Below are 15,705 nucleotides of genomic sequence, written 5' to 3'. Positions count from 1 at the left end.
CCACCCCCGCCTCTCCAGCACCGGCGTCATGCTTCGCTCCTCCCAGTGGCTACTATCTATGTGCACTTTGCACTCTGCCCTTCTTAACCCAGGTGAAGGGCTTGCTGATAAAGGTTTATGGTTTCCTCCCAGCCTTGCTGGCGACAGACACCTGAGCCTGCTGCTTCCCCCTTCCCCCATCCCCACACTCACGTATACAAAGTCACCAGCCACCCTCACACGTTCACATATAGACACATAGACACTCGTACATTCACACACACACACACACACACACACACACACACACCCCTCTGTGGTGGTTGATGGCTGAGGACCGACAGGCTTAGAGATTCACTTTCTAGAAAGTCATACCTGCCTCTCCTTGCTGCCCTTCCCCAGCTATCGGGCTTACAAGCTTCTGCCTCATTTCATGTTTAATAATGAGCCACTCTGGAAGGACCACGGCGGGCACTTCTCTTGCCCACAGGCCAGCCTGGGCGTCCTCAGCAGGGAGTTGGGAACCAGCTTTCTTCCCCCATGCTGCCACCTTGTGGCCTGAGCTCGGAACTGCAGGTTCCCTGCTGGGGGTATAACCACTTCCCAGGGAGGTTCCAGTAGCCAAGTGGGCTGCTAAGGGAGGTCTACATCCAACTGTCCCCAGTCCACAGATGCACAAGCTAAGTAATGATGATGCCCTCTTCCTTCACCCGATCCTTACAGGCACGCTCTGTTGGCGGGAGTGACGGGAGACGGATGTATGAACCACTTAGACCAGGACCCTCATGGCAACCAAGCCCACAATCATCATACAATCACGGGGACTCTTGGCTTATATCCATGTCTTCTGGACATCCTTAAAATCAACCCAGTAGTGGATTTGGCTAAACCACCTGTGACAGCAGGTGACTGTGTGACCTCTGACACTAACCCAGGAGCTACTCTTCCCTCCTTCCCTAGGGTTCTGGAGGGTCTGCCTTTGGCTTCTCACCTGGAGCTTGAGCTCAGAGGTAGCTGTGACAGACTGACCCCCTGACCTCACTTGTTGCGTCCAACGACACTCTTCCAGGCCTCTGTCTTTGTGAGGCAATCCAGGATATGTCCCCACCTTTCCTCCTTGAGCCCAGAGCCAATGTGTTTCAGGCAAAGTGATTTCATCCAGTCTCTTAGTTTTACTCAGTTTTATTTTTGGCCCTTTGCTGCCGTGGGATGAGTTCATTCTGTTCCCTAGGTGATGGCTCACGGTCATCATTAGTCCTGGCTAGTCCCCTCTCGTTTTATGTATTCCCCTTTACTCTATGAGTCCCTCCCATTTCCCTGCCCCAGAGGCAGCCGTCCTAGTATATCTTTTTATTTGCCTGCATTCTGCAGTGCAGGGGTTTGTAGGCGCGTATTGCCACCAAGCATGGGGCATCGCGTAGTGCCTTGTTCTTTTATTACCCTCCTTAGGCGCATGTTATTTAATGTGTCTGGGGGCAGGATCAATGGATCCAACACGTGAGAGAGTGGTAGTGCCTTAAGAGTTCACTGAGACTCTCTGCGCTGATGATAATGGAAGTGACTGCACCGAGTTATGTTTCCTACAACAGACCCTCAGGATTGTGAGCCATGGCACCCTGATGAGGCACGGCTGCCCGCTGGCCTGGGTCCTCACCTCAGCTCTGCGGGACTCACCAAGAGCTCTGGCAGGCAGGTCTCTCGCCCTCTGACCGTGTCCTCATCCAGTAAATAACAGGCTAACCCAGGGCCCTTCGAAGGTTTCTTCTACCTTAAACAGTCTTTGAAAGCTGTTGTCTAGGATTCACCAGCCCTAGAATGTATTTAGTCTCTGAGATTCCGACTGAACACCCACTGCGAAGCCAGGCCGTCTAGGTTCCAATTCCAGCTTCCCCGCCTGCTACGGGACATTGGACAAATTACTTTTCATTCTTAAAATGGAGGTGGTGGGGTGCCTGGCTGGCCCAGTCAGCAGAGCGTGTGACTCTTGATCTCGGGGTTGTGAGTTCGAGCCCCGTGTTGGGCCCTGCACTGACAGTGTGGAGCCTGCTTGAGATTCTCTCTCTCCTCTCTCTCCCTGCCCCCCCCCACATGCTTTCTCTTTCAAAATAAATAAACTAAAAAAAATTTTTTTAATAAAAATGGAGATAGCCATAGCACCTACTGTCTGAGGGTTTCTGTGGAGATTAAATGAGTTAATACAGGTGAACAGTGCCTGGCACCTACTAAGCGTTCAGTAAGGTTATTGCTGTTTTTATTTAAACCCTATAATAACCCTATGAAGTAGTGTAATTAGTTCCATTTTACAGACGACAAGACCAAGGTTCAAGGGGCGAAGCAATTTGCCCAGGCTTGCGTAGTAGTATTGCCGGGAGCCAATTCCAGGTCTCCAGACTCTGAATGCTGTGCCCATCCCCCCGCAGACAGACACAAGACCTCAATCCCCAGTGTGCAACCTGAAATTTTTGCGCAAAACCTTCTCGCTGCTGATCTGATGCGAGGTGACCCAGGGGCCACTGTGGGGACAGCCGCTGGCCCTGGTGGTCTTTTCGGTCTTCATCGGCATCCTTCTCCCATACCGTGACCCCTTCTAAGGAAGAACCTGCTTCCTCCGGGGGGTTCGTGGGTGTTCATGTTCGCCAGGCAGCCTCTGAGCCGCCCCGAATCCCAAGGTCAGGCCCGTCGGTAGCATATACATTCAGCCGGGATGTGCGAGAAGAGAGCGGGCCCGACGAGTCAGACCTTGGGTTCTAGTCCCGGCTGTGCCATTTCCTCTGGGCTAAGTTTGCTTCAGTTTCCACATCTGTACGATGGGCAGTAACGCTGAACAAAGTTGCATGAGCACTAAGTTTTAAGAGACTCTTCCAATCTTGACCGAATGCTAGCAGTTGCCCGATCCCTGTAGAACAAAATGCCTGTTATATAGCCTGATGTGGCCTGAAATGACTTGTCCCCCACTGTGTGCATGTAACATTTTTCCTTTCCCCTCCGGGAAGAGGACTGTCTGGACCTCTGCCATCGTTCCAAAGAAACCACCTCATTCTTTTGGGGGAGGTGCCAAATCCTGGAATGTCAACGCTGGCAAGGACCTTGTGGGCCTTCTGGTCCCAGCGTGGCAAACTTGTCTCTCAAGGGCCACCCCCGCCTGAAGCCGTAAGGGAGGCCGGGTCGGAGCCCCAACGGAAGGAAGAGCACCGTGGTCCTTCTGCTCCAGGTACAGCCCGGAGGGGATGCAGGCCGCCACATGAGCTCCGTGCCACCTCCAGCTCTGCTGCCTCCTACAGAGGTGCAAGCCGAGTACATGAAGGTCTCTTGTCATCTTTCACCTGACCCTCAGGGCTACCAGATCTGCCAGCCACGTTTGACACAGGAGGTAGGTTTGTGCACCACTCGGACCAGCATAGGGCGGGGCCTACATCACACACACACACACACACACACACACACACACACACACACACGACTACTTACGATCATCACACAACTAGGGTTCCCGGGCTGATGGCTCTATCTTTTTCATCGTCCTTTAGAATTATCATAGTAGATTTCAGGAAACAACTTGACCTCCACCTCCATGCACAATTTCAACCATGGAAACAATGCACCTTTGTTACTATAGCCATTAAAACAGCGCAGGCTTCTTTCTTTTAGGAAAACAATGGAAATATTTGCTGGGAACCCCAGACGGCCAGAAAAGAGCAAACACAGGGTATAGAGCACCCTTTAAAGTGAGGGAAAAGCTCCTAAGGACAGCACAAAACGTGGGAAAGAAAAAGGAGGGGCCTAAAAACCCCACCTAACTGCGGTGTTTTTCCACGACCTGCCCACTCCCAGGACTCTAGGATTGGGCAGACCACGAACAGGAGCTCGTCTTGAGTGGGGAGTGTGAAATCCTGGGCACAGGCTCCCTGCGAGGGACAGGTGGCTGAGACCCACCTCTGAGGCCCCTCCTGGTCCTGACACAAGTGCTGGGCTTGGGCTCAGAAGCTGGGGAGTTTTAAAAAATCGACTTAACCTTCCTACTATCTTTGTGACCTTGGGGAAGGCACTTCCTCTTTCTAGAATTCAGTTTCCTCATTTGTAAAATGGGGCCATGATATCACCTCTCTCACACCCTGTAAACACCAATGAAGAAACTTCCTACTCCAAACACACAAAATAGAACGGGATTTTTTTTAATGTTTTTATTTATTTTTGAGAGAGCCGGGGGTGGGGGGAGGGGGCAGAGAGAGGGGGAGACAGAGGATCCAAGGCAGGCTCTGCGCCGACAGCAGAGAGCCAGACGCAGGGCTTGAACTCACAAACTGAACCCTGAGATCATGACCTGAGCTGGACACTTCAAACCGACAGCCACCCCGGTCCGGTGCCCCAAGAAAACAGGACTCAAAACAAAACAAAACAAAACAAAACAAAACCTACTTATAAAAACTAGAAGCTATTGGATCACTTTATTCTTTTTGTTAGGTGTTCTATAATTTTTCTACCATGATCATGGATTACCTTTGAATTAAATGTGCGTAATTAAAGGGGATGGAATAGAGCTGATGTGAGGGGAAAATGCTGAGCTCGGCAACTCTCGGGGCCTCCTCTGCACCTCTTGCGGATGCTTTACACGCTGTTACCTCGGTTTCTGTCTCAACAAGCCTGGAATGGAAGCAGTGGGGCTCCCCCTTCTCGACTGCAAAAACTGAGTTCCCAGAGCCGCCAAAGGCCTTGCCATCACGAGGCCAAGGCCCCGGTGACACGCCAGGAGCGGGTATTCAAATGCACAGCACTTTTATCAAGGTCAGACTTCCAACTCTGGGAAAAGCAGAACCTTCTTCCTTTCCTGCAACCTGACCACAGAGCCTCTGAGAAAAGCCTTCCCCATCCGAGCAACACTCTGGGAACCTGCTTCCTCCACTTCAGGTCAGGTTCATTTATTATTAAAGAACAGTCTTGTGTCCGGCCAAAGGTTTCTGTGTATGAACTTTTTTTTTACGTTTATTTCTTTATTTTTGAGAGAGAGAGAGCAGAGGAGGAGGACAGAGAGAGGAGAGAGAGGTGCCCTAGAAACAAATATTTTAAAAGTAAGTTCAAGGGCGCCTGGGTGGCTCAATTGGTTAAGTGTCCCATTCTTGGTTTTGGCTCAGGTCATGATCTCGTGGTTGTACGTTCAAGTCCTGCATTGGGCTCCACGCTGGCAGCACGGAGCCTGCTTGGGATTCTCTCTGCCTCTCTCCTGCTCATGCTCTCTCTCTCCGTCTCTCAAATAAACTTAAAAAGAAAACTTAAAAAAAGTATTTCTGTGTAAAAGCATTGTTTGCATGTGGTATTCTCCTTCTCTTCGGTAGCAACACAGTGCATTCTCTAAACCAAATCTCTATACTGTGATAAGAAACATCTAGTAACGATTTAATATAAATGCTTTTCTGAAAAAAGGAGAAAAAAAAAAGCAAGTTAAATCTCGAAATGTCCTGCCATGTGCATGCAGACTGCTTCTTTCAAAGTGCAAATACTGATCCATGGGGCTTTTGAAATCCCGTGGAGGGGCGGGGGTAGGCAGCCCACCTGTTCTCCCAAGCTCCAGAGTCACCACCTGCCGCCGACACACACACACACACACACACACACACACACACCACAGTGCCCCACCCAAGACGCTGCCCCACCCTGATACTGAAACCGAGGCTGATGGGGCAATGTCTGAGCCGCCCAGGGGAATGGGGCAGATGAGGCCCTCTGCGGCCCGGAAAACCCTCCTTAAAAGAGCCGGTACCGTTCTTCCACCCACAGGTGTCCGCCTGTTTGTTGCTCAAGAGTTCCAACCTGGCCACAGTAAGGAAGTGATACAGTGGAGCAGAGGATCGGGGGACCGCCTCGAAGCTGGCAGGGACACAAACCACCGCCTGAATCTGACCTGCACCGACTCCTGGAGCCGTGGACTGTTTGCTCTCTGTCTGAGGCTTTATCTGCCAGGGAGATGGGCAAGCGGCCAGGGCCCTCTCGGGTGAGGGGTTGAACAGCCAGGCGGCGGCACGCTGCCATACCAGATGTCATGGCTGGTCACTCAGAGGAGCTCTGGGCCAGGAGTCAGGAGGCCGAGGGCCGGGAGATGGCTCCAGCTGGGCTCCATGCATCTGAGCGACACTCTCCCCCACAACCCTTCACTTCAGGCCCTCCAAGTGTGGAGTAAAGGGCTGGGCAGCAAAAGGATTTATCATCCGTGCTGCACGAGTCTCGCAGACATTTGTGTTTAAAATATATACACATAGGTCGAACGATTTTCTTAAAGTATTTTTTTAAAGATAAAACCTATTCAACCATATGCATATTAACATGCTGAAGTTAATCTGCTTTTAGGTTGTTTTGGGGTAGACTTCCCTGTCACTTCTGGAATTGCAACATGTTAAAAAATGTAATCATTTCCATTTACTTCTCTCTCTGACCAAAATACGGGAAAAAATGGGTTCTAAGGTCAATCTAAGACTGCATTCATCAAAACATTACTTTTCTTGTCTTTCTAAGCCAGTATTATCCAGCAGAATTTACACTTTTTATAGCAATATCATCTAAACTGTTTTATGCAATTTATATTTCTTATAGAAGATTTCTTTCCAAAAATACACTGGGCTAGTTTTCACCTTTGAAAAATCACCATCCCCAGTAACCTCTAATTCCTCCTCTGGCTCGGACTTTCCACCCATCTCCAATTCTAATCCCTGGACATATTCATAGGGTCTTAAACTTAGTCCACAGAGAACCTTGAAACCTCTTGCCTTTACTTTGACACATGAGGCTTTTTTCTTCATATAACTAGCTTTGTACCCAAATCCCATTCTTCAGCACTCAGCTCAAGTACAACCTCTTCTATACAAAACACTTAACATGGTCTTGGACCTAAGCCTCTGTTTCTTCATCTGCAAAACGTGATAGCAGAACCTCCCTCAAGTGGTGAGGTTTAAGTGAACTGGTGGAAGGTGTATCTAAAATACCAAAACATCGACACATGAGTGCAAGGAGCGCTCACTATTCTAGTGTCTTTATTACTGTCTCTCGTGTTATCGTCACAGTGGAAAAGACGTTGGAGTCAATGAAGTCTCAGTTCTACCATGCAATAAATGTGTGACCTCAGGCAAAGAATTTGGCCCAGTATTCTCAATGGGGTAGTAATGCCTCCTAGTGGGTGGTTGGGGAATTGATGTGGTGTTTTTAGGACTGTCCCATTGGTCACGGAGCATAACCGGCTTTAGGAGAAGGGGACAGAGATACTAGATGTCTGGCACACAAAGGATTGCCCATGTCGTGGGACTGGGCCAATATGGGTCAGGTATATAGTGTGAAAGGTGCCTGGATAAGGCCATTATTAAAGAGAATGAGTAAATGGAATAAAGACATTGTCTAGAAATAATTGAATTGCCCTGTGCATTCAGACTACTCAATTCTTCCTAGTTCCTAATTTCCTAATTCCTAATTCCAGTGATTCCTCTTCTTCTATCAAGGGATATGTGCTATTTAATACTTACACAATATTCTGGTGCCAGGAACCGTTTTGAGCATGTATCAATTCACTTAAAAACCTCCTAAACCCAGGGGACAGGTACTCATCATTTACTCCCCTCCCCCTACTCCATGTGATAAGGAAGTTATTTTTGACATTACAGCGTTAAGGCCCAGCACATCCGTGAGAACACTGCGTGTACTTCCATTTCTCCAATTCATCAGTGTGTTGTCTTGGCATGTTATCCTTACCCCCACCTCTTATCAGATTCAAGTAAGTCTGGACGAATCTCTCATGACTTCCTGGCTCCAGTTTTTATTCTGGTGTCTACATGTGCCTTCGCTTTCATTTTCCTGTAAGGCAAGTATGGAATGGTTTCAAGCAGGTTCAAGCATCTGACTTAGGTCTTCTGGCAGTTACACCTGACTTTCATAAAGAAACGCACACCTTTAATCAAATGCTTTCCTTTTTTTTTTTTTATCTTAGTTAAGGCTTCATCTTGATTTTTTTTTTTTTTTAATAATGAACATAGAAAATGGACTTCACTTTCAAATAGTCAAGGATCTTTTACAATTTCTTTTTCTTTTTATTTTTTTATTTTTTACTGTCCCTATCTGAGCTGCTTTTTTTTTTTTTTTTTTTAAATCTTTTTTTTAACGTTTATTTATTTTTGAGACAGAGAGAGACAGAGCATGAACGGGGGAGGGGCAGAGAGAGAAGGAGACACAGAATCGGAAACAGGCTCCAGGCTCCAAGCCATCAGCCCAGAGCCCGACCCGGGGCTGGAACTCACGGACCGTGAGATCGTGACCTGAGCTGAAGTCGGACGCTTAACCGACTGAGCCACCCAGGCACCCCTATCTGAGCTTCTTAATGGGAAATAATAACCCCAATATCATGGAGTTGGTAATGAGAAAAAGCACCACACGTGTGCTCAGCATACAATAATTTGAGCTCCCTTCCCGTCTGATCGTCTACCTTTTCTCTCCACACCTTGCTCAAGGGGGATATCCCCAACACCAACACTGTGAATGTGCTGAAAGAAGGCTCAAGCCAAGTGCCATTTTCTGGTGACAACAATCTCATCCAGCTGTTAGGTGACACCAGAGCAGGTGCCTAAGGGGCGCTGGATTTTCAGTCCAGCCCCACAGCCTCTCTAGAGAAGCTGCCTCTCCCTGCAGGATTAAGAGGCAAGAACAGGGATGGGCACAGGGTATGGCCAGTGGGCAGGATCCCAGGCCAAGGGCATGGATAGGCTTTGTTCCATATACAAGGGAGGCCCGGGGTAAGGAAAAAACAAATAGGCCAATAGGACGACTGTGGGATCAGAAGTAGATCTTAATCCTTACTGCTTAGAATCACCTGAGGAACTTTTAAAGTGTACAGACATCAAGTTCCCACCTCAGATAAAAGGTATCAGGACTTCTGGGGACCAGGGTCCAGGTGTTAGTGATTTTTCAGAAGTTTTCCAGGTGATTCCAATATGTAGGCAAAGAGTGGAAAGTCACTGACCTACAGACTCCTCAATGATACCATGTTAGGTCTGTTTTGTTATCCCCAACTGTACAAGAAAGAAATTAAGGAAAATAAGTGACTTGCCCCAGGCACACAGCCAAAAGATGGAAATCTGAATCCAGACTGGACTAATTTGAAAACCCATTTTTATTTATTTTTTCCAAGTCTATTTATTTTGAGAAAGAGAGAGAACATGCATGTGTTTGCAAGTGGGGGAACGGCAGAGAGAAAATCCCAAGCAGGGATCCATCCCGATGTATGAGGTATGGCTTGATCTCACAAACCCATGAGATCATGACCTGAGTGGAAATCAAAAGACACTCACCTGACTGAGCCACCCAGGCGTCCCTGAAAACCCGTATTTTTTTCTTAGCTGATGCCAGAGATGAACCTTTTTTTTTTAAGGTTTATTTATTTTGAGAGGAATAGTGAATGGGGACGGGGCAGAGAGAGGGAGAGAGAATCTCAAGCAGGCTCTGCACTGCCAGTGCAGTTCAAACCCATGAAAGTGTGAGGTCATGACCTGAGCCAAAGCCAAGAGCCGGATGCTTACCCGAGCCACCCAGGTGCCCTGAAAATCCATTTTTAAAGAGCCATCTAACACTCCTCTAACCCTTCATCCTATCTTTCCCACCCACCTCCCTATATCCCTATGACTTCAGAAGCTCCTTTCTTGAAATCTGCCTAGATCCTTTTAACCACAGAGGTCTCTCTTAACCTTGGACCCCTGAAGTCAGTCCCTTCAAACTGTACAGACTCAAAAGTTGGTAAAGGACCAGGGTCAGTGGAAACACACTGTCAGTATGTACTGGGGAATGTGAAGAATGAACTGGGGGCACTCTTGCCTACCCAGCACCATAAAGGAGTCAGTTTCACTAAAAAGTCATTCCTTGGGTACTTACTGCATACAAGTGTGAGGCTATTACTAACTAAGCAGTATATCATCACATGGTGAGTGACACATATATGTCACATTACTACATTCTCAAGATAGTAACAGGAAGCAGTTGTTTTCTATTTCTGTCCTTCGGATGAGAAAATGAAACCCTAGAGATTATGCAGCTGGTCCAAAGTCATGAGCTAGAAGCAAGGAAGCCAGAATTCCAATCCTGACTACTGGCTTCAAAGCCTGAAGGCCTTAACATTATGATGCTCCCTGAAACTAGCTCTGGATTAGCTGTTGGGGCAGTCCTTGTCCCAGCTCTGCCAAGGTATCCTTGTTGTCACCTTGGGCAAATTCAGCTTCTCACCTCTAACCATAACACTGGGACTATGGATTCTAAGACCCCTTCCAGTTAACCCACACCTGGTCCTGCAACCTGGGCTACACCCTTCCAACTCAATCACTACTGGACTGCAACCTTGGACAACTTGCCCAGCCGTCTCTGTACTTCAATCTCAATAAAGTGGGATGATCACATCTGCCTTATAACTAATCATCTCTCTTAATCATTTTCTTCCTGTCAACTGCCATCAAATCCAAAAAGTTGGCCCTGGTTTAGGAACCAGTCTTGGATGAGGCACATGGTAAGTACTTAACCTTTCCTTTCATCCATCTGTTGAGAATTAATCATAATCATCTAAAGAATGGAGCATTCTTCCGGGTCAGTAGACTGCAGCTGCTAGTGGACAATGAAGTAGCTTTAATCAGGGTTCCTGGGTGGCTCAGTTAAGCATCCGACTCTTGATTTTGGCTCAGGTCATGATCTCAGGGTGATGAGATAGAACCCCATGGCAGGCTCCATGCTGGGTTATTAAGTCTCTCCCTCTCCCTGCCACACTCTCAAAAAATTTTAAATAGCTCTAATTAACAAGTCCACTGTCAAAATGTAAGCAATCATTGAGATGTGCCTGCTTTTTCTCCCAAGCCAGTAGGAAAAGTTGCACAACAGAATCCTAACTCGAACTACCTGGTTTTGAAGCCAGAGAAGGTGCTCTCTTGAATCTGCAATAGCTTTGTCCAGCCAAGGAATTCTGCAGTGTTTTCCTGAAGAGTCCACTTGAGAAGAGAAGAGAAGAGAAGAGAAGAGAAGAGAAGAGAAGAGAAGAGAAGAGAAGAGAAGAGAAGAGAAGAGAAGAGAAGAGAAGAGAAGAAGAAAGAGGAGCACCTGGGTGGTTCAGTCAGTTAAGCAACTGATTTCGGCTCAGGTCATGATCTCACAGCTCATGTGTTCAAGCCGTGTTGGGCTCTGTGCTGACAGCTCAGAGCCTGGAGCCTGCTTCAGATTCTGCATCTCCCTCTCTCTGCTCCTCCCCCACTTGCAGTCTCAAAAATAAACATTAAAAATAAATTGTGCATTTTTCTCTATTAGGTTGATGGTTAACGGGGGCACCTGGGTGGCTCAGTTAGGCGTGCAACTTCAGCTCAGATCATGATTTCATGGTTCATACGTTGCAGTCCTGCATCAGGCTCTGCACTGACAAGTGTGGAGTTGGCTTGGGATTCTTTTCCTCTCTTTGCCACTACTTGCACGTTCTCAAAAATAAGCTTTTAAAGTTAAAAGGCCCCCAAATTTACCGGTCCTTGCCTATAAGATGCCACATGCACCAATGTTGCTCACATTCCTGAGTTAAAACTAGGGTGGTGTCGAGACTAGGAGACCAGAGTAGCCACAGCAACTACCCATAGCTTCAAACCACTCACAAGGTGAATAATGAACTTAAGACGCATCAGTGTCAACCTATTCACGATGTACAGCTTTGTCTTCCACAGACAAGGACAACATGGACATTCAGTGGTCCTTTGCAAGAAATCTTAGCTTACTGCTTTTGGTACCTGCCCAGGTGGCAGCATGTACTGCATTTAGTATATACACCTCAAATATGCAGGCTCCAGGTGTGTAAAAAAGAAAAACCTGGACACATGGTTAGCATTTCTTGCTGTATTAATACTTGCTCATCATGGGGCACCTGTGTGACTCGGTTGAGTATCTGACTTTAGATTTTGGCTCGGGTCATTATCTCCTGGCTCATGAGGTCAAGCCGCACATCCAGCTCTGCGTTGATGCATGATACTCTGTCCCTCTCAAAATAAGTACTTGGTTCATCACATGTATCTAAATTTCTAGGTTGGGGGGGTGGGGGAACACCTTTTACCAAGTTACTTCTAAAAAAAACACGGAGGTCACGTATAATTTACACTTTTTGCCATGAATATGTTTGCAATTAAAAAGAGCCCCCAGAGGCACCTGGGTGGCTCAGTTAAGCATCCAACTCTTGAGGCTCCGGCCACGATCTCACAGTTCGTGAGTTTGAGCCCCACTTCGGGCTCCATGCTAACAGTGCAGCGCCTGCTTGGGATTCTCTGCCCCTCCCCTGTGCTCTCAAGATTAAAAAGAGAGAGAAGCTCCAAATCCTGACAATCAACTGAATGACAAATTGCAGCTTATGAATGGGTTGAGAAAGCTAAGGTGTAGAATGGAATACAAGGGCTTACGAGTCAAGGCTGGCCTGGGTTATAAATACACTACTTGTTTAGTAGGATGAGGAATGTGAGAACTTCTTTCTTCCCTGTTATTCACCTCTCAAGTGGTTCAACATCACGTAAGAAAAAGGCCCCGCACGATGTTCAGCAGAGTGGTACTCAAAACACTTTCTTTCCTGACCACTGCAAGAGTCCTTACCAAAGCATCCAGCACTCTAAAGCATGGGTTCCTAGCCCCTCCAAATGATAGTGTTCATCCACTCCTTACTATCCACAAAGAACGCAGCTTCTGCTCCCAACCTCACTCCTGGGGAGTCAATTTCATGTCAGGTGGACAGTTATATACATTGCCAACTGAAGTGCGACCAGGACTGCCAGTTCAATTTCTTGTCCCCATTGAATCGGACAGCTGGAATGTAGGAGCCAGCCATTAATGCAATCTGATACATCAACTTCTCAGCGTCCAGCCAGGACGATGAACAAGTTATCCCACACCCGTTTATTTGGTAGTACAACCGAAAGGAAGTCAAAAATCCTGACTTGGAACTACTTCCAATTCATGGTTATAGAATCCTTTACCTCCAAACCCTAGTGCAGTTTGCACACTCAATTGCTTACACCCTCAACTCCTACTTTATGATTAAGGTACTCATTTCTTCACCTGATTCCTTATGGCTTACCTATGAGCTCCACTTTTAGTCCCAACACCTTGCCATCTGATCCAATTCACTTGTTTTCCTCCGTTGCTAAGGGACTTTTCAAAGATCCCTCAACTAAAGATTTGCACCTCATGCCATGTCCAAAAACCTTTCTTGTAGGCCACATGAAGCCCTACAACCAATAGCTCTCAAGTCATCCTAAAATGGATGAAACACTAAGAAATTAGTGAAGCTTAGGTCTCACTCTTGAACTCAGGTCAAACAACTACTTGCTAGATACTGAGCTACTATGTGCATCCTTGAATCCCACTCCACAAAGTCCCTGGGTCTTGGACTACCATAGAAGAAAAGTAGGACACAAAAACAATTGAATGACAAATTTACATTCCAATTTGTAATTATTTGTAAAGCACTCTTGTTGAATCTTTTTGTTGCTGTTGAAAGTTTTTATCTATAAAGAAATTCTGGAGGCAGAGAGCCAGCTGGAATGGGCTATTAGCATTAAGCAACCTTCCCCCTGGCTTTAATTTGCAGTTCGGATGGTAAAAAAAACAAAACAAAACAAAAACCACCCCTGAAAGGATAGTAACTTGCCCCATATGAAATCTCAATGAGATACATACTGAAACAAAGGTGCCATTTACAGATGAAGCAGAGTTAAGGGTACTTGGCTGGCTCAGTGGGTAGAGAGGGCAGGACTTGACTTTGAGCCCCTTATCAGTAGTGGAGATTAAAGAATAAAAATAAAAGCAGGAAAAATCGCCTATGTACTATTTTTCTGAAGAGCTCAACTGTGCTCTGCAAAGAATATTCTCCATAGAAGAACCTCTCCAAATTACTAGGAAGCAAGTAACAATGTTTCCAGAAAGTTTCACTTTCTCAAAACCAAGTATATACCTGCACCAAAAGTTGTAGTAAAGGCACTAAATGACTCCATTCTAAGACTTTAGTAGAATCCTTAATATACAATGTTATGTATGTCACATAGAATGGAAGAAAAAGTATAGTAGTATTATACCCATGTATTTCAGGTTGTTAGTTTGGGAAACTTTTTGGCTGTTATATGTTCTGAAAGATTAACAAGAACTGAGATACTGAAGGAGTCTAAAAACTGTATCATGAATTTCTGCAATCCCAATTTAAAAAAAAAAAAAATCAAGCAGGTGATGTATTAGGTTTATCAAGACAAATTTTCAATGACGTCTTCTCAGAACCTCCCAAGTGTGCTGTACAACTGAATTTTTTTGAGGTATCCAAGGAATATTTAATAGGATGAAGAAAATTTGTGAGGACACAGAAAACTGAATTCAACACTATCAGTTGTTTTGATAAAAATATACTCCAACCCAGTTTTTCTTCAGCTACTTTAATCAGAAATCGTTTGTTCTCAAAAAAAAAAAAAGAAAAAAAAAGAAAAACCAGAAGTCTAGTACAAAAATATACAACTGAAAGACATTACCACCAACTAGATCTGTCAACTAAATCATGTTGAGGATTCTGAAAATAAAAAGTACTAAACCAGTGGTCTTAATCAGGGACATTTATCACCTAACTCTTCCAAGTAACACAGTGCTTACTCTTAAAAAAGTAAATGAGCCTGGCAACAGGCTGTGTATATTTTAAAAAACTTCTATGATCAACACCATTCCTGATAAAGAATTGTAATAATATGAACCATATTAACTAATAAAAAAGCAGGACTTCTCACCCAGATATAGGTGAGTCCAACTAAAAGAGATGCCATCTAATGACCACACCTTTGTAAGGAAATATTAAAAGTATATAAACAGTAGATAAGAGGTATCTACAATCTGATAAAATTCAAATTTCTCTGGCTAATTTATCTTCACCTTTCTGCTTAAGACATGAAGGTCAGAAGTAACCCACAATTAAGTGAGAACTACAGATAATTATTTTGAAAAAGCATAAAACTAACAATCCTTCTGTTTCCTTCAATGACCACCCAGGATTAACAGTGACCTCTAGGGAACACCTGCAGTCACTACACTAAGAGGTCAGTTTTTGTGACTGACCTCTTGCAGTATTATACTCCTCCATTCAGGACACAGTACACAGTTGGCTAATGAAACTTAATTTTTGAAATTAGAGTAGCCAGAACTTTTAATGGCCACAGCTAAGTGTGCAATAAGTTTTTAACAGTTTCTATCCTCCATTATTTTTTGTCACAAGCCATAAAATTGCTGGGGCTTCTGGTTAAAGTGACTGCAAATTTGGCCTAGAAGTCAGGATAACTCCCTGAGATCAACTTTATCTTAAGTTCTGTATAAGCCACATTATAACCATGACCTATCTCCTTTTTACAGAAATCCAATTCAGGACTTTGCAAGTTGTATGTTGCCAAAAACATCCCTATCAATGTCCAATGTAATTAGTGATGTACCATATTACTTCCATGACCTTTAGTATCTTGCCTTGTTCTGAACAAGTTTTAAAACGCTAGGAGGAAATACCAAAAGACAAAAGGCCCAAAGCCAGAGCTCCCAGTACATCAACAGTCTTAAGTATCTTCTATAAGGCGGCTCATCCCAAATCTGAATTCTACCTTGTGACACCAATCTTCCTTTGTTGGTATCTGCATGAAAGGTTAGTAAGGACCACTGGAAATTTATTTAGGCCCTCCCTACACCTTA

At 45.5% G+C, this 15,705-nt stretch overlaps 1 long non-coding RNA gene across 1 annotated transcript; it reads left to right on the top strand.

The window, feature by feature from the left end:
* The first annotated feature begins 4,356 nt into the window (after window positions 1-4,356).
* On the top strand, window positions 4,357-7,098 carry LOC109499646. The gene is made up of 2 exons (XR_002157030.2): window positions 4,357-4,884; window positions 5,752-7,098. It is a non-coding gene; the product is annotated as an uncharacterized LOC109499646 (long non-coding RNA).
* Window positions 7,099-15,705: the final 8,607 nt, after the last annotated feature.

Source organism: Felis catus, chromosome B2, assembly GCF_018350175.1.
Source record: "Felis catus isolate Fca126 chromosome B2, F.catus_Fca126_mat1.0, whole genome shotgun sequence".
Lineage (NCBI taxonomy): Eukaryota > Metazoa > Chordata > Mammalia > Carnivora > Felidae > Felis > Felis catus.
This window is presented reverse-complemented; position numbering and strand designations above follow the sequence as displayed.